Source organism: Scyliorhinus torazame, chromosome 21, assembly GCF_047496885.1.
Source record: "Scyliorhinus torazame isolate Kashiwa2021f chromosome 21, sScyTor2.1, whole genome shotgun sequence".
Lineage (NCBI taxonomy): Eukaryota > Metazoa > Chordata > Chondrichthyes > Carcharhiniformes > Scyliorhinidae > Scyliorhinus > Scyliorhinus torazame.
Window position 1 is genome coordinate 40875058 of NC_092727.1, and position 16150 is coordinate 40891207.

The following is a 16150-nucleotide window of genomic DNA, read 5'->3' on the forward strand; positions in this document are numbered from 1 at the left end:
CCACCCTCCCCTCCCCTGACGCTTCCAACATTAACCCCACCAGGACCATCCCTCCTTCCCCTGCCCACGCAAGAGGATGAAGAGGATTTCGGCATGCTCCCAGGGTCACCCGACATCAGGCCAGCACCGACGTCGCCAGCATCGACATCGCCGCCACCGTTACGTTTTCTCTCCGAATAAAACACTGTACATAAATTCTCTACTGCATATATTTCTCCACCACCCCCGCCGGACTCATTTTTAACAGGGGGTGAATGTGGTAAACCACTGTTACACCTGTATTAGGTGATGTAAGGTAGGACCTGTACGACAGGTTCACCAGTAGCCCCTGCCTGCTGGCTCCCCCCTGTCGGAGGAATATAAATATGCGTGTCCTCTATTCAGCAGCCATTTCGCCAGCTGCTGTGGGAGGCCACACATCTTACTGCAAAAAACCCACAGTTGTATCCAATCTGAGTCTTTGTACAATTGATCGTGCATCAACCACCCAATGGAACCGATCTCCTCCCTGCTGGTGTAAGCGATCTTCAGCCCGGAAGGGACCCATCAACCACTCAATGTCCCTGTCCTGGAACAAGCTCACCAGATGGAATGAGGAAGGCCTGACAGTTGGGAGAACTGGGCATAGGCGGGCCCTCAGCCCGGGAGGGGCCCAACAAACAAACAGTACAAAGGGGCTTTACGCCACCTTGTTTTGCAGCCACCTTCCTGTTGTTGTTATTGTTGTTCCTTCCTTCCTTCATTCTCTCCTTCCTTTCTCCTTCCTCTGTCCTTCCTGCATACAAATCAGCAACAGCCAGCACTCAGCAACAGAGACAGAGAACAGCTGCACCCACTCAAGGTAGATTGGCCATGCGAAATTGCCCCTCAATTGGAAAAACATTAATTGGGTACTCTAAATTCTTTTTTTTAAAAACACTCCAGTTTTGTGGCTATGTCTGGAGGAAGCATCTGGTCTTACGATAAAATGCCGCCGCCAATGCTCTGCCTGGTGGGGGGCTAGCAGCCACGTCAGATAAAGCCCCTGCAGATTCGGACGCAATATGGCCTGGTCCATGGCCACGCATGCGCACGCCGTACAACATGGTACCGGTCGCGCGCAGACCCAGCCTGCCATGATAGTGCCCCCCTGTACCCTCCCTTGCCACCCCCGGACCACCACCCACCAGTCCCACTAGCCCATCAGAAGCCCCCCCTTGCCAGCGGAACAGCTCCCCGCCCATCGACTGTGGCACCACCGGATACAGTCCGCAGGCCAACGTCACGGAATGTTGGCCTATCGAGGGCGAAGCATCGGGGGAGGGCCTCAGGTGACGTCCTGAGGCCGTCCCAACGGCGTGCAGAGTACTCCTGGAATACACTCTTTTTGAGGGAGCGGAGCATCCGAAAAACGGCACTGCCACCAATTTTGGCGTAAAAACAGATTCTCCAGCCAACCGCCCGATGCGATTTCGGCATCGGCAACCGGAGAATCCTGCCCTTAATCTCAGAAAGGGAGAATCCTGCCCCCTATCTTTGTTCGTACATTCTACTCTGAAATTAAAGTTGCTTCATTTGAAATACCTGTTATTCAGTTTTTAGCACCTAATACCAACTTTGTTGCTTTAATATTGAGACCGGTTTATTGGATAGTCATTTTATATCACATGAAATGATTCAATATTTTTCCATTGTCAAGATGGAGGCATTGTTGGTATTGCCAACATTTATTGCTTATATCTTGTTGCCTTGTAAAGGTGTTGATACAATTGAATGTGTCCAAAATATTCACGAAATTTAGACATGGATTTCAGGCATGTTTAAGGTGCTGTCTGTCATTCAAAGTTGGCATTAAATCAAAACCTTCCCTTCCCTCCATGATAGGAATAAAATATGGTACCATTCGAGCAGAAGATAGTTTACTGGTCAGCATTTTCGTCCCTCAGGCAAAAAGGACTCCAACTGAAAATCTAGTTGTTGCTCGTGTCCTTGCTGATTCAAATTTGACTGCCACATTTCTTATTCCTACAGTGACTACACTTCAAAGCAAAGATAAGTGAAATGAAATGAAATGAAAATCGCTTATTCACAAGTAGGCTTCAAATGAAGTTACTGTGAAAAGCCTCTCATCACCACATTCCGGCGCCTGTTCCGCCGGCTCGAATGTAGAATTCGCGGGCGTTTTATGATGAAGAAATCGGCAGCTACCCCTCACCGATTCTGGGATTAGTGACGGGCGAGCAGCGGCGCCAGGTGAAACTCCTGGGCCCCGTGCCAAAAATGGACGGAAAATAGACGGTCGCACCGTAAAGCATGGCGCCGGCCGTGCGCGGACCTGACCTGCCATCCGCAACCCCACAGGCCACCTCCTGGCCACCCCCCATTTGTCCCGCCAGCCCTCGCAGAAGCCGCCCTAGCCAGTAGCACAAATCCCGGCTGAGTGTGGGGCTGCTGGACACAGTCCACAGCCGCCACGCCGGGTTCCAGATGGCTGAGCCCACACATGTCGTGCACAGTCGGGAACTCGGCCATCGGGGACGGAGGATTGCGGGAGGGACTTCCAATGACGCGCAAACGCTGTTGCAATGGCGGGCGGCGCGCGGCGCAATTTTGAAGGGCGGAGCATGGCTGACTGGCATCAAACTGGCCCCGATTTGGGTGACGGAGTCGATTCTCTGCCCGATCGTCAATTACAATATTGGCCTCGGGCAACGGAGAATCTAGCCCAACATCTGCTGTGGTCAGAACAAGAATAGGTTTTGAGAGAATCTGGAAGGAAGAAAGAGAGGTAGAAAGGCAAGGAGATTTGGAGAGTACAGTCCAGAGCTTAGGGCCTAAGCAACTGAAAGCACAGCCACCAATGGTGGGAAATTTTAAATTGGGGACAGAGGAAGAATTAGAGGAGAGCAGACATCTTGGAAAGTTGCCGGACTGGAGGAGATCATAGAGATGGGAAGGGGACGAGGTCATTCAGGGATTTGAAAGCAAGGGTGTGAATTTTAAAATCAAGTTGTTTCTCAACCAGGAGCCAATGTATATGAGTGTGCATGGGGTGATTTGTGTAGAAGGTGACTAAGGACGTGGGTAGAAGCTGTTTGGATGTCCTCAGCATCATGGAAGGTAGAATATGGCAGGTCAACAAAGAAAGTTTTGGAATAGACAGGCAGAGAATCATTTTGACATGCATTGTCTATACCAAATATTTAACAACACCGATTGCACTCTCTGACCGGTGATGGAAAGTTTGTGATTGGGGTTGTTGCAGCTTCGGACTTGAAATATCATACGCTCAAAATTACAAATGTCCAAGAGAGTGAGATGACGACTATACAAATCGAGGTCTAGGATCCTGATGCACGATCAATTAAACTCAAAGACGAGGTTGTAACATAACTGAAGGCTTTAAGAGACTAGATCTGTTCCCCAGCAGTTTCGGTACAGAATGAGGGCTGCTGGGACGGCACTGGTTCTTATACCCCGCCTGTCAGGGCGGAGCTACATACCAAACAGCCAATGGTAAACTCCTAGGTTTACCCAATGGTCTACAGCCTCTCGGGTACTGTAATACCTGATAATACCACATTCACCCCCCGTTAAAAAAGAGTCCGGCGGGGATGGTGGCCAGTGGTTACAATTGCATTTAACATGGTATGATCAGCTATGGAGGTACCGTGATACCTCCTTACAGGGTTGTCGAGAATATTTACAAGCGTGGAAGATATATACAGTCAGTGTTCATTCACAGTTACAGTTACAGTGAAGCAATCAGTCTGTCGGGTGGCCTGGTCGTCCTCCTGGGTCGCCTGAGCCTCGGTGGTGATTCTGGTGGGGGTCCGGGCATCTGCGACTCCAGGAGCGTGGCTTCGTCCTCCATGGCAGCTTTGTCACCCCTAGACGGCGCTGGTGGGGCAAACGGTTGACACGAGAGGGGGCGCCTGTAGGGGGCGTTGGTGGGTGGGATGGCCTAGGTAGGAGCGGCGGGAGGACCAACCTTCCAGTGAGGTGCTGTGGGGGTGGGGGTGGGCGCGGGGGGGGTAATGGTTTGGGTGCGCGTGGGGTTCCGGCGGGCGCCAGGTCCCGGAGGGAGACTGTATCTTGCCGGCCATCAGGGAACACCACATAGGCATACTGGGGGTTAGCGTGCAGCAGGTGGACCCTCTCGACCAACGGGTCCGACTTGTGCGCCTGCACGTGCTTCCGAAGCAGGATGGGTCCGGGTGTCGCTAGCCAGGTTGGGAGCGGGGTCCCGGAGGAGGACTTCCTGGGGAAGACAAGGAGACGTTCATGAGGTGTCTGATTGGTAGTTGTACAGAGCAGCGACCGGATGGCATGGAGGGCCTCCGGGAGGACTTCTTGCCAGCGGGAGACTGGGAGATTCCTGGACCGTAGGCCCAGTAGAACGGTCTTCCAGACCGTTCCGTTCTCCCTCTCGACCTGCCCGTTCCCCCGGGGGTTGTAACTGGTCGTCCTTCCTGAGGCGATGCCTTTGCTGAGCAGGAATTGACGCAGTTCGTCGCTCATAAAGGAGGACCCCCTATCACTGGAGAGCAGAGTGGGGGTGGGGGGCGGGGTGATGGGAGCATGGGGGGGCACGCATGTGTCGTGAGGATCTGCAACAAAGCAGGGGGTCTCACTTCCTCGCCTGCCGCAGACGTCCGGGGCGGCAACCTCCCTTTCCTCCGGGCCACCAAGCACGTCCTGTGCCCTCTGCTCGGGCACGGTGAGGGGACGCAAGTCTGGTGGTCCCCCTCTGGTTTTCTCCCGCTCCCGTTGGTTGTGCGCGGCATTTTCCTGAGAGGACAAATACAAACAACGACACTGTTAGACAGTCCGACCGACGCATGCAGCCCAGGGGTTGTGTAGATGATGGCATCAGTGGCCAGAGCACCCAGCCATGGCAGCTGGCATGGGTGCAGGCATGTGGGGCAGGTTGGGGGTTCGGCCGACCCGGGGGGGGTGGGGGGGGGGAGAATTTGGGTTCCATGTGTGTGTGTGTGGGGGGGGGGGTAAGGGAGTTGGTGCCATGGGCACAGCGCTGCCTACTGGGGCCGGCCTGCCCTCCAGGAGGGTCTCCAGCTCTGCGTCACGGAACTGTGGCCCTGCTCTTCTTCCAGCCACCCTGTTGGCTGGGACGGTTTGTGTAGGGGAATGAATCGTTTAAGTGTGGCTGCAGCGTCTGAGCCTAATGTGCGGCAATCATGGATCCGGCGAATCTGGCGCCGTTTTGCTTCAAAACGAGTGCGTTTTATGTGACGACGGTGCTAGCCTCTTTAGAGTTGCTGAATCAGGATATAGCAGTCATGTCGAGTCCTTGGGAAGCGTGCACACATGTGCATGATCTTCATGTGGTGGTCTCACACCAGCTGGACGTTCAGGGAGTGGAACTCCTTTCTGTTGATGAAATGCACTCCCAGACGGTCCGGCGAGCACAAGGCAACGTGCATGCCATCCACTATACCCTGGGTCTGGGCCCGTTTTAGGCCACCCCCACGATCCAGTAGCCTTGTCGCACTCTCACTTAAGTGCATCGTGGCCTTTAAATCCCGTCCTCTGGTTCCACTGCCCTCTGAGGAAATTCGAGTTTCTCTTGTGTGAAAAGAGGAACCACTAAAATTCATACTCCCACGTTGCTGTAGAAATGGTCCTAACTGTGAGCCTGGGGTTAATTATACTTATACCAGATGAAGTGAAATTGAGATTTTCAATTAATTTCCACAGTCCCTGGGTAGTTCATCCAGATGGATTAAATAAAGATCTATTATAAGGTCCCCAATAGTTGACAGAATTCCCTAGCCATGCAGTTTTGATAACTAGCTTTAAATCGGTAAACCATCAACAGTTAAGCTGGTTATATTATGATCAAAAGTTCATATTTAAAACGGATAATCTGGAGAATCTGTTTCGGGAGGAATAGATCAATGAAAACCTCAAGGGAAATTATTTTCTGATGGCTAACACCAGTTGGGTCATGGGTAGAGGTGATTTGAAAGTCAGACTGTGTCTTGCGCATTGTTGCATAACGTTCCTATGAGGACCTGGCAGCAGCTTCCATAGCAGTGGCGTCACATTCATCTTCAGGTAAGTGATAGCATTTCCCTTCTTAAATGCTAGGATTAGAATATTCCATAATCACAACCATTTGAAAGAGGCTGTTGCGGTTGCAATGTCCTGTTTAATGATGGGTCATCATACATTTATTTCCCTCAAGTGTAGAGTGTTAATGTATCTGTGGTGGTATGTATTAGGGGTAATACGGTACACCACGTGTCGACAGGCTATTGGTGGAGGGATGCCAGGTCCTGATAGGATCTGCCACCTACTGGACTCCACCCAGAAATGCTGGTATAAGAACCCAGTTTTTCCCTCCATTTCCCTCAGCAGCTGCATTCTGTAACTACGCTGCTGGCGATAAAGTTCTGCTTAATAAAGCCTTAAATTGACATTACCTCAACCTGCCTCGCGTCATATTGACGGTGCTACAATTTATTAAGCAGAATTTAAATTGAAGAAAACGACGTGGGAACATGGAGCTCCGAATCACCCCGGAGTGCCTGCGCATCGCACCCCAAGCAGCTAACTTGGCCTCTATCTTCAAGCACTGGATGGCATGCTTTGAGGGCTACCTCCGAATGGCCCCCGGCACACCGACTGACGAACAAAAGATGCAGGTCCTCTATTCCAGGGTGAGTCCTGACCTCTACTCCCTTATCGAGGACGAGGACGGTTTCACTGGTGCCATCGCCGCGCTGAAGGATATCTACACCCGGCCCGTCAACCAGGTTTTTGCTCGCTACCAGCTCGCCACATGACGGCAATTTCCGGGGGAATCGCTGGACGAGTTTTATAACGCCCTGCAGATCCTGGGTCGAAACTGCAACTGCCCGGCGGTAAGAGCGAGTGAACACACAGAGCTCCTGATCCGCGATGCGTATGTGGCAGGTTTGGCCTCTTCCCAGATCCGCCAGAGGCTTCTGGAGAAAGAATCTCTGGGACATACAGAAGCTCGGGCCCTGGCGGCATCCCTCGATGTGGCCTCGCGTAACGCCCGCGCCTACGCCCCCGACTGCTCTACAGCCCCTTGGGCTCCATGGACCCCCGCTGCGGTCGACTCTCTGACACCCCCCCCACCCCCGCAAACCTGCGCGGCCAAAACACCAGACCAACCGGGGGGGCCCCGCTGCTATTTTTGCGGCCAGCCGAAACACCCTCGGCAGCGATGCCCGGCCCGCGCGGCTACCTGCAAAAGCTGCAGGAAGAAGGGCCACTACGCGACGGTGTGCAAGTCCCGCGGGGTCGCCGCTATCTCCGGGGAAGAAACGGGACCACAGACCCAGCCCCCCCAGCGATCCACGTGTGACCAACGGACGCTGCCATTTTGGACTCCGGACGCCACGAGGGAGAGATGGGCGCCGCCATTTTGTCCACCCCCGACCGCGCTCGATCCGTGGACGCCGCCACCTTGGCTGAAGGACCCCGACACAAACGGCCACATACTGCCTGATTACGATGCTCAACTTCAACAACCACGTCTGGCTTCGACGACCCTCGACCAGTCGCGACCCCGGACGCTCCAGACTGCAACCACTACAGTCCTAGTGAATGGTTACGAGACGCCGTGTCTTATCGACTCTGGGAGCATGGAGAGCTTCATTCAACCGGACACGGTAAGGCCAAGTTCCCAGAAAATTTTCCTGGCGGCGGGATCCCACTCCGTTCAGATCACGGGGTTCTGCATCGCTAACCTAACGGTGCAGGGGAGGGAGTTCCGAAATTACCGGCTGTATGTCCTCCCCCATCTCTGTGCGCCCACACTCCTAGGGTTGGACTTCCAATGCAACCTCCAGAGTTTAACATTTAAATTTGGCGGCCCTATACCCCCACTGACTGTCTGCGGCCTCGCGACCCTCAAGGTTGAACCGCCTTCCTTGTTTGCGAACCTCACACCGGATTGCAAACCCGTCACCACAAGGAGAAGACGGTACAGCGCCCAGGACCGAGCATTTATCCGGTCCGAAGTCCAGAGGCTGCTGAAGGAAGGCATCATCCAGGCTAGCAACAGTCCCTGGAGAGCCCAGGTGGTAGTTGTTAAGACCGGGGAGAAACAGAGGATGGTCATCGACTATAGTCAGACCATCAACAGGTACACTCAGCTAGAGGCGTATCCTCTCCCCCGCATATCCGACATGGTCAATCGGATTGCACAGTACAAGGTCTTTTCCACCGTGGACCTCAAGTCCGCCGACCACCAGCTCCCCATCCGTCCCGGTGACCGCAACTATACTGCCTTCGAAGCAGACGGGCAGTTATACCACTTTTTAAGGGTTCCATTCGGCGTCATGAACGGAGTCTCGGTCTTCCAACGAGAGATGGACCGAATGGTTGATCAGCACGGTTTACGGGCCACGTTCCCGTATCTCGACAACGTCACCATCTGCGGCCACGACCAGCAGGGCCACGACGCTAATCTCCAAAAATTCCTCCAGACCGCTCACGCCCTGAACCTCACTTACAACAAAGAAAAATGCGTGTTCCGCACCGATCGTCTAGCCATCCTGGGCTATGTAGTGCGTAATGGAGTGATAGGCCCCGACCCTGAACGCATGCGCCCCCTCATGGAGTTCCCTCTCCCCCACTGTGTCAAAGCCCTGAAACGTTGCCTGGGCTTCTGTTCTTATTACGCCCAGTGGGTCCCCCAGTACGCAGACAAGGCCCGTGCACTAATCCAGTCCACTACTTTTCCCCTGACGACAGAGGCATGCCAGGCCTTTAGCCGCATCAAAGCGGATATCGCAAAGGCCACGATGCGCGCCATCGACGAGTCCCTCCTCTTCCAGGTCGAGAGCGACGCATCGGATGTAGCTCTGGCGGCCACCCTCAACCAAGCAGGCAGACCCGTGGCCTTCTTCTCCCGAACCCTCCACGCTTCAGAAATCCGCCACTCCTCAGTGGAAAAGGAGGCACAAGCAATAGTGGAAGCTGTGCGACACTGGAGGCATTACCTGGCCGGTAGGAGATTCACTCTCCTCACTGACCAACGGTCGGTTGCCTTCATGTTCGATAATGCACAGCGGGGCAAGATCAAGAACGACAAGATCTTGCGGTGGAGGATCGAACTCTCCACCTTCAATTATGAGATCTTGTATCGTCCCGGAAAGCTGAACGAGCCATCCGATGCCCTATCTCCCGGCACATGTGCCAATGTACAAGTGGACCGTCTACAAGCCCTCCACGAGGACCTCTGCCACCCGGGGGTCACTTGTTTCTACCACTTCCTTACGGCCCGCAACCTCCCTTACTCCGTCGAGGACGTCCGAACAGTCACCAGAAACTGCCAGATCTGCGCTGAGTGTAAACCGCACTTTTTCAGGCCAGATAGAGCGCACCTGGTTAAGGCCTCTCGACCCTTTGAACGCCTCAGTTTGGATTTCAAAGGCCCCCTCCCCTCCACCGATCGCAACTCGTACTTCCTGAACGTCGTTGACGAATACTCCAGTTTCCCTTTCGCCATCCCCTGCCTCGACATGACAGCGTCCACGGTCATTAAAGCCCTCGGTACCATTTTTACACTGTTCGGTTTCCCCGACTACATCCATAGCGACAGGGGGTCCTCCTTTATGAGTGACGAACTGCGTCAATTCCTGCTCAGCAGGGGCATAGCCTCGAGCAGGACGACCAGTTACAACCCCCGGGGGAACGGGCAGGTAGAAAGGGAGAATGCAACGGTCTGGAAGGCCGTCCTGCTGGCCCTCCGGTCTAGGAGCCTCCCAATTTCCCGCTGGCAGGAAGTCCTCCCGGATGCCCTTCACTCTATCCGATCACTGCTGTGCACCACCACGAATCAAACGCCTCACGAGCGCCTCCTCCTCTTTCCTAGGAAGTCCTCCTCTGGAACGCCACTTCCGACCTGGCTAGCAGCTCCGGGACCCATTCTGCTCCGGAAACATGTGCGGGCGCACAAGTCAGATCCGTTGGTGGAACGGGTGCATCTCCTTCACGCCAACCCGCAATACGCCTGTGTGGAGTACCCCGATGGCCGACAGGACACGATCTCCCTGCAAGATCTGGCGCCCACCGGAGCTACCCACACCCCCCCAATGCCAATCACCACCTCCTCACTCCCGCTGGTTCATCCCGCAGCCACCCCCTTCCCGGGGGGTTCAGTTCTTCTCCCAGACCCGCCCAGGAGTAAGGACACAGTGGACAGCCCTACGCTCCCAGAGTCGACGGGACTCGAGCCAGCGCCATCACCACCACGCCCGAGACGATCGGAAAGGACGACCAGGGCGCCCATCCGGCTCATCGAATCACTTTAACTCTCAACGTTTTCAGTCAGTGTGTCTTGTTATGTTATGGCATCATGCCGACCCTGTTTGGCCCGTTGGCCCAGTTTTCAGTTATTGTGTCTTGTTATAGTTATGGCATCATGCCGACCCTGTTTGGCCCGTTGGCCCAGTTGAAGCGATAATTTTGTGTTTTGTTCAAAGTTACGGCACAGTACCGACTCTGTAAACCCCTACCACCATGCGAACCACCATCCCGCCGGGTTTTTTCAACAAGGGGTGAATGTGGTGGTATGTATTAGGGGTAATACGGTACACCACGTGTCAACAGGCTATTGGTGGAGGGATGCCAGGTCCTGATAGGATCTGCCACCTACTGGACTCCACCCAGAAATGCCGGTATAAGAACCCAGTTTTTCCCTCCATTTCCCTCAGCAGCTGCATTCTGTAACTACGCTGCTGAGGATAAAGTTCTGCTTAATAAAGCCTTCAATTGACATTACCTCAACCTGCCTCGCGTCATATTGACGGTGCTACAGTATCATTGATGGCTGATTTGAGCTTTTCATTAAGATTTACCTTGTCGTTAGAGATTTGATGGTACCTGCTGCACTGTAAATTCTATGATCGTGTGGTGCCATTTCACCCAACAGCAGAAGGTGTAGCAGTGAGAATCCATCTACATTAATGGCATTTTGAGGAAATATGGAGAAATGGTGGAGTGACATGAGATGTGAGCTGAACAAACCCACTATTAGCTTCTAACTTACATCTAGTAAGACCGCTTTGCGTCCGGCGCAGATTGGGGCAGGCCTGGTGAATAGCGGGAGAGGGCAAAATCGAGATTTGTGCCGGGCGTGAACCATTTTGCGATTCGCCCGGCCTGCTCCCGATGGCGAGTTCTGGATCACACCCAAAAATGGCGAGAATATCTTTAACCCTAATTTGTCTGCATTTCAATCTCATTAACGAGATTGAAATCGAATACAGCGGCCTCCCGGGAATTACCCAACGTCCCAGCGGGAAGTCACCCGGGCAAAGTTTAATACTCACTTTCAAAACTGTGAAGCTGGCGCAATGACAACTATGAGGACCTGAGGAGGTGAGTAACAATTTCCTTTTTCCGGTATGCAGCTCAAGGGCACCGGAGCTGCTGCCCCAGTGCTTGTGACGGGTGGGGTCCCCTCAGGGGTTGTTGGGCTTGTTTGGCGGGCTGAAGCATTCCAGCTCGGGGGTTGCTCCTGGGCCGGGGTGGCTGGGGTGGGGTGTGATGAGTGGCTTTGTGTCGGTGAAGCCTCCAAGGCATTTTTAAATATTGTAGAGGCCCATAACAGGGGCAATCACAGCTGCAGCCTGTCTGTCCTACCAAACAGTTCTAGGAGAGAGCCCTGCTCCAGTTTATTTTCTGAAAGCCAATTTTACTCCCTTTGACATTCCCGGCATTGTTAGTTATGTGAATCGTCACACACCTGAACTCTCAAGTACCTCCTCGAAGGCACAGGTGCCATGTCTCAGAAGGCGATTAGCGCACTGCATGCCTGGCAAACTTCGATGCCTGTGCAGTGTACCTGAACTCTGGGAGCTTCAGCTCCTTAGATGTAGCTGGCAACAATCAAACAGTAAAGAGCAGGGCTTCACCTGCATGGATGGAAGGGCAGCTGGAGTGACCTTCAGAGGTCTCTGAGTCATCTGGCACTACCTGGAAGCTCCCCATTGTCTGCTCTATGGTGTCAAAACCCTCAGCGATGGTCCTCAGTAACTGGGCCATGCTCTGCAGTGGTTCGGCAATGTTCACTTGCCTCAGCGACTGGGACATGATGTCAAGGCCCTCAGCCATGCTTGTCACAGATTCAGCCATACCATGGAAAACACCACAAAACGCGGACGTCGTGCTCCAAGTTTTCCCCTGCGGTTGCCAGCCAAGGTATTTTCTTGCCAATGCGGCTATGGCAAAACTCCCTGCCAATCGCGCCCACAGTCGACTTTAATTTTGGTCCGCTGAATCATGCCCTTTGACTACGTTTTGCTGGAAAATGACCTTCAAATGAAATTACCCTGAGTTCTTATGCCTCAGGATCCTGCCAAGTTGCTACAGAATTGATCAGATGAGTAAATTAAACAACAGATGCATCGTTTGCAATAGCAACCCATCTCCATCACATTGTTCATCTACAACCGATGGCAGTACAGTAGAACTCCAAATAGCGAAAATCCATAGAGTCCAGGCAGTAATTATTGGGCTCCAGGCCACCTTTGATCAAGGGAGACCACTATTCAAGTAGCCCGGCACCTCTTTTTAAAAAATAAATTTAGAGTACCAATTCATTTCTTTTTCCAATTTAGGGGCAATTTAGCGTGGCCAATCTACCTACCTGCACATCTTTGGATTGTGGGGGCGAAACCCACCCAAACACGGGGAGAATGTGCAAACTCCAGACGGACAGTGACCCAGAGCCGGGATCGAACTTGGGACTTTGGCGCCGTGAAGCAGCAGTGCTAATCACTGTGCCACCGTGCTGCCCCGGCCTGGCGCCTCTTTATTAAACCTTCACATTTGGGGGCGGCACGGTGGCACAGTAATTAGCGCTACTGCCTCACAGCGCTGAAGATCCGGGTTCGATCCCGGCCCCGGGTCACTGTGCGTGTAGAATTTGCACTTCTCCCCGTGTTTGCCTGGGTCTCCCCCCACAACGCAAAAGATATGCAGGATAGGTGGATTGGCCATGTTAAATAGTCCCTCAATTAGAAAAAAGAAAAAAAAAGAATTGGATACACCAAATTTATTTAAAAAAGAATTTTAAAAATCCTTCCCATTTGGAATTTATAGTTCAGTAGCCACCGTTCGGAATTTCCTTTGATGTTGAAGAAGATGCCATTTGAACTTAGAGGAGGTGAGTCAAGCTGTGTTTTGCAGACTTCATTCACCTTTTGAGGATAGATTAGCAGTTGCAAAGATAAAGAGTTTATATGTCTACAACCGTTTCCCATCAGCTCTCATGAGATGATCTGTGAAATCATTTTGTGATCATAGGAAGTTGCAATAAATTAACTACAGAATGAGTGGGCCGTTTCAATAGGAAGACTTAGCCCTTCCTCGCTATGTATGTCCTTATAAATATGTATGTGAAGAACTAGATTGGATTTTTCAAAGCAACATATCCGGGATCAATATTTGGTTCCTGTTTACCAGCAATATTTGAGGAGAATTGTGATTTAACTAATGGCGATTTGAGCAGGAGGTTAATGGTATTGATTCATTGCCGAGCTGACCACAAACATCCAGAACCCACAAGATTGAGGCTGAGATGTATTGTAAACAAGCTCAGTAAATGATACGGTTGGCTGTGAAATTATCTTTGGAGGCATTTTGCAAAGATGGAAGTGTCTGCATTTTTATCCGCAGCTCAGCTACAACTCACTACGCGTGAGAGGAAATTTGCAAGAATATCATTGCTCAGTGAGGGTCTGGTAAATGTTGCACAATCTGACAAGAAATAGGACTGTCCCTTTTTGAAATAACAACAATGGCTTGATATCTACAGATCATGAAGGAACAGACACGAATACTGATGTTATCTGCATCGCTCGACATGCAGAAACAGAAATGATGTGGCAGAAAGTACTTATCAGGCCTCACTTACCCTTCCCATTGTTATGGGCCAGGGTTTAGAGAACCCCAAAGTGTATCATGGAGGTCACCTGACCCACAACTTTTAATAGATTGTGGTATGGGGAGCACACGACCCACTCTACAGGTGTGGTACAGCAGAAACAGAAAAGTATTTTTTAAAGCAAAAGTATTCTATGAACTCAAGTTAAGCTTTTTAAAACATAAAGTGAATATCTTAGCAACCATCAATTCAAATACAACACCCAAAGAATACATCACTAAGTAATCCTTAATAATTTCCCAAACAACATCCAGAAGACAAAAGAAATACCTTTTAACAGAAGCACATTAGGTTCACATTCACTACTGAGAACATTTATAATTCTGAATTCACCAAATGATCAAGAGATAGTCTTTTCATGGCAGAGAGATCAAAAGTACACCTGCCCTGTCTGGCTTCAGCTCCAACACTGAAAACAAAACAAAAAACTCACTCTATAGCAGCCTGCTCAAAAACGAAAGTAAAAAGCTGAGACAGCCCAGCTCCACCCACTCTCTGACATCACTGCAGTAGTAAACACCGATTTCTTAAAGGTACTCTCACTACAGATATTTATATACATACCCAATTAGAAACACCCATTTCTTAAAGGTACTCTCACATGACACCTCCCCCCAAGAAAAAAAAAACCATCAACTTCAAGATGGTTTCATTTTTCACCTTTTCACCATCCCTTAAGAAATGCAGACAGTAAATATACTTCATTGTTTCAAAAAAAACCACACGCAAACAGGTATAATCATATAGTCAATTTTTTTCCGTTCTTCTTCCTCCAACTGAAATCCTTCTTGATTGATAGTCTCTTTGAACAAGAAGGTCCTTGCACGATCCGTCCATTTCTTTATGCCTCGGCATGTCTATTTAAAGTCAGATACTTTAGTTCAATCTGATCACAGAGACCCTTGCAATACTCCAACACAGGAGCATTGGTTATCACAGCTTTCAGGCAGTCAAATGCCTGTTGAAAGTCCGCTGTCCACTGAAATTTTCAACGTTTCTTCAGCAAGTCTATCAGAGGAGCCACCACGCTACAAAGATTTTGCACAAATGTTCGATCAAATCCACTCATGCCAAGAAATCGTATTATTACCCCTCGACTCGAGAGTATCGAAAACTCCTCAAGGAAAGTGACTTGGGCTTTTCCAAATTCACTTTTGGCTAGGTTTACCACCAACCCCACCCTGAAGTCGATCGAATAACTCCATCAGATGTTTTAAATGTTCTTTCCATGTCTGGCTGAAAATTACCAGATCGCGATGTATACCGCACAATTGGGTAATCCTGAAACACATTTGTTAGTTAACCGTTGAAATGTGGCTGGGGCGTTTTTCATGCCAAATGGCATAACTTTGAATTGGTATATACCATCTGAAGTCACAAAAGCTGAAATCTGCTTCGCCCATTCGGATAAAGTAACCTTTAAGTAAATCCAGTTTAAAAATAAAAGCTGATTGTCCCACTTTATCAATGCAATCCTCCAAACGTGGGATAGGATAAGAGTCCATTCTTCTAACTGCATTAAACTTTCTATCGTCCACACACAACCATTGGGTACCGTCTGGTTTTGGTACCATCACTATGGGCGAGCTCCATTGGCTGCAACCCACTCCAATTATGCCATTTTTAAGCATATTCTCAATCTCTCTGTTAACCTGTGCCAATTTTAAAGGGTTAAGTCTATCTGGATGTTGTTTGATTGGAACAGCATTTCCCACATCTACATCATGTATAGTCATTTTAGTACTTCCCAATATATCTCCACAAACTTGTCCATGTGAAATCAATAACTCTTTCAGGTCAGTCCATTTTTCCTCTTGGAAGGGAACTCAACAATTTATCCAAATTTTTAAGAACATCCTCATTTTCTAATTTAATTTGAGGTATGTCAAATTCACTGTCATCTGGATTTGGTTCGTCACTTTGAGTTAGAATCATGAAAACCTCCTTTTCATCTCCTTCTCTTTCAAAGTACATTTTAAGCATATTCACATGACACACTCGATGAGTCTTCCTTCTATCTGGTGTTTTTACCACATAATTCACCTCACTTAATTTCCTTTCAATCTGATAAGGTCCACAAAACCTAGCTTTTAAAGGTTCACCTACCACTGGTAACAATACTAAAACTTTATCTCCAGAGGCAAAACTACGAACTTTGGATTTCTTGTCTGCTACCCATTTCATCACATTTTGTGCAACTTTTAAATGTTGTCTAGCCAA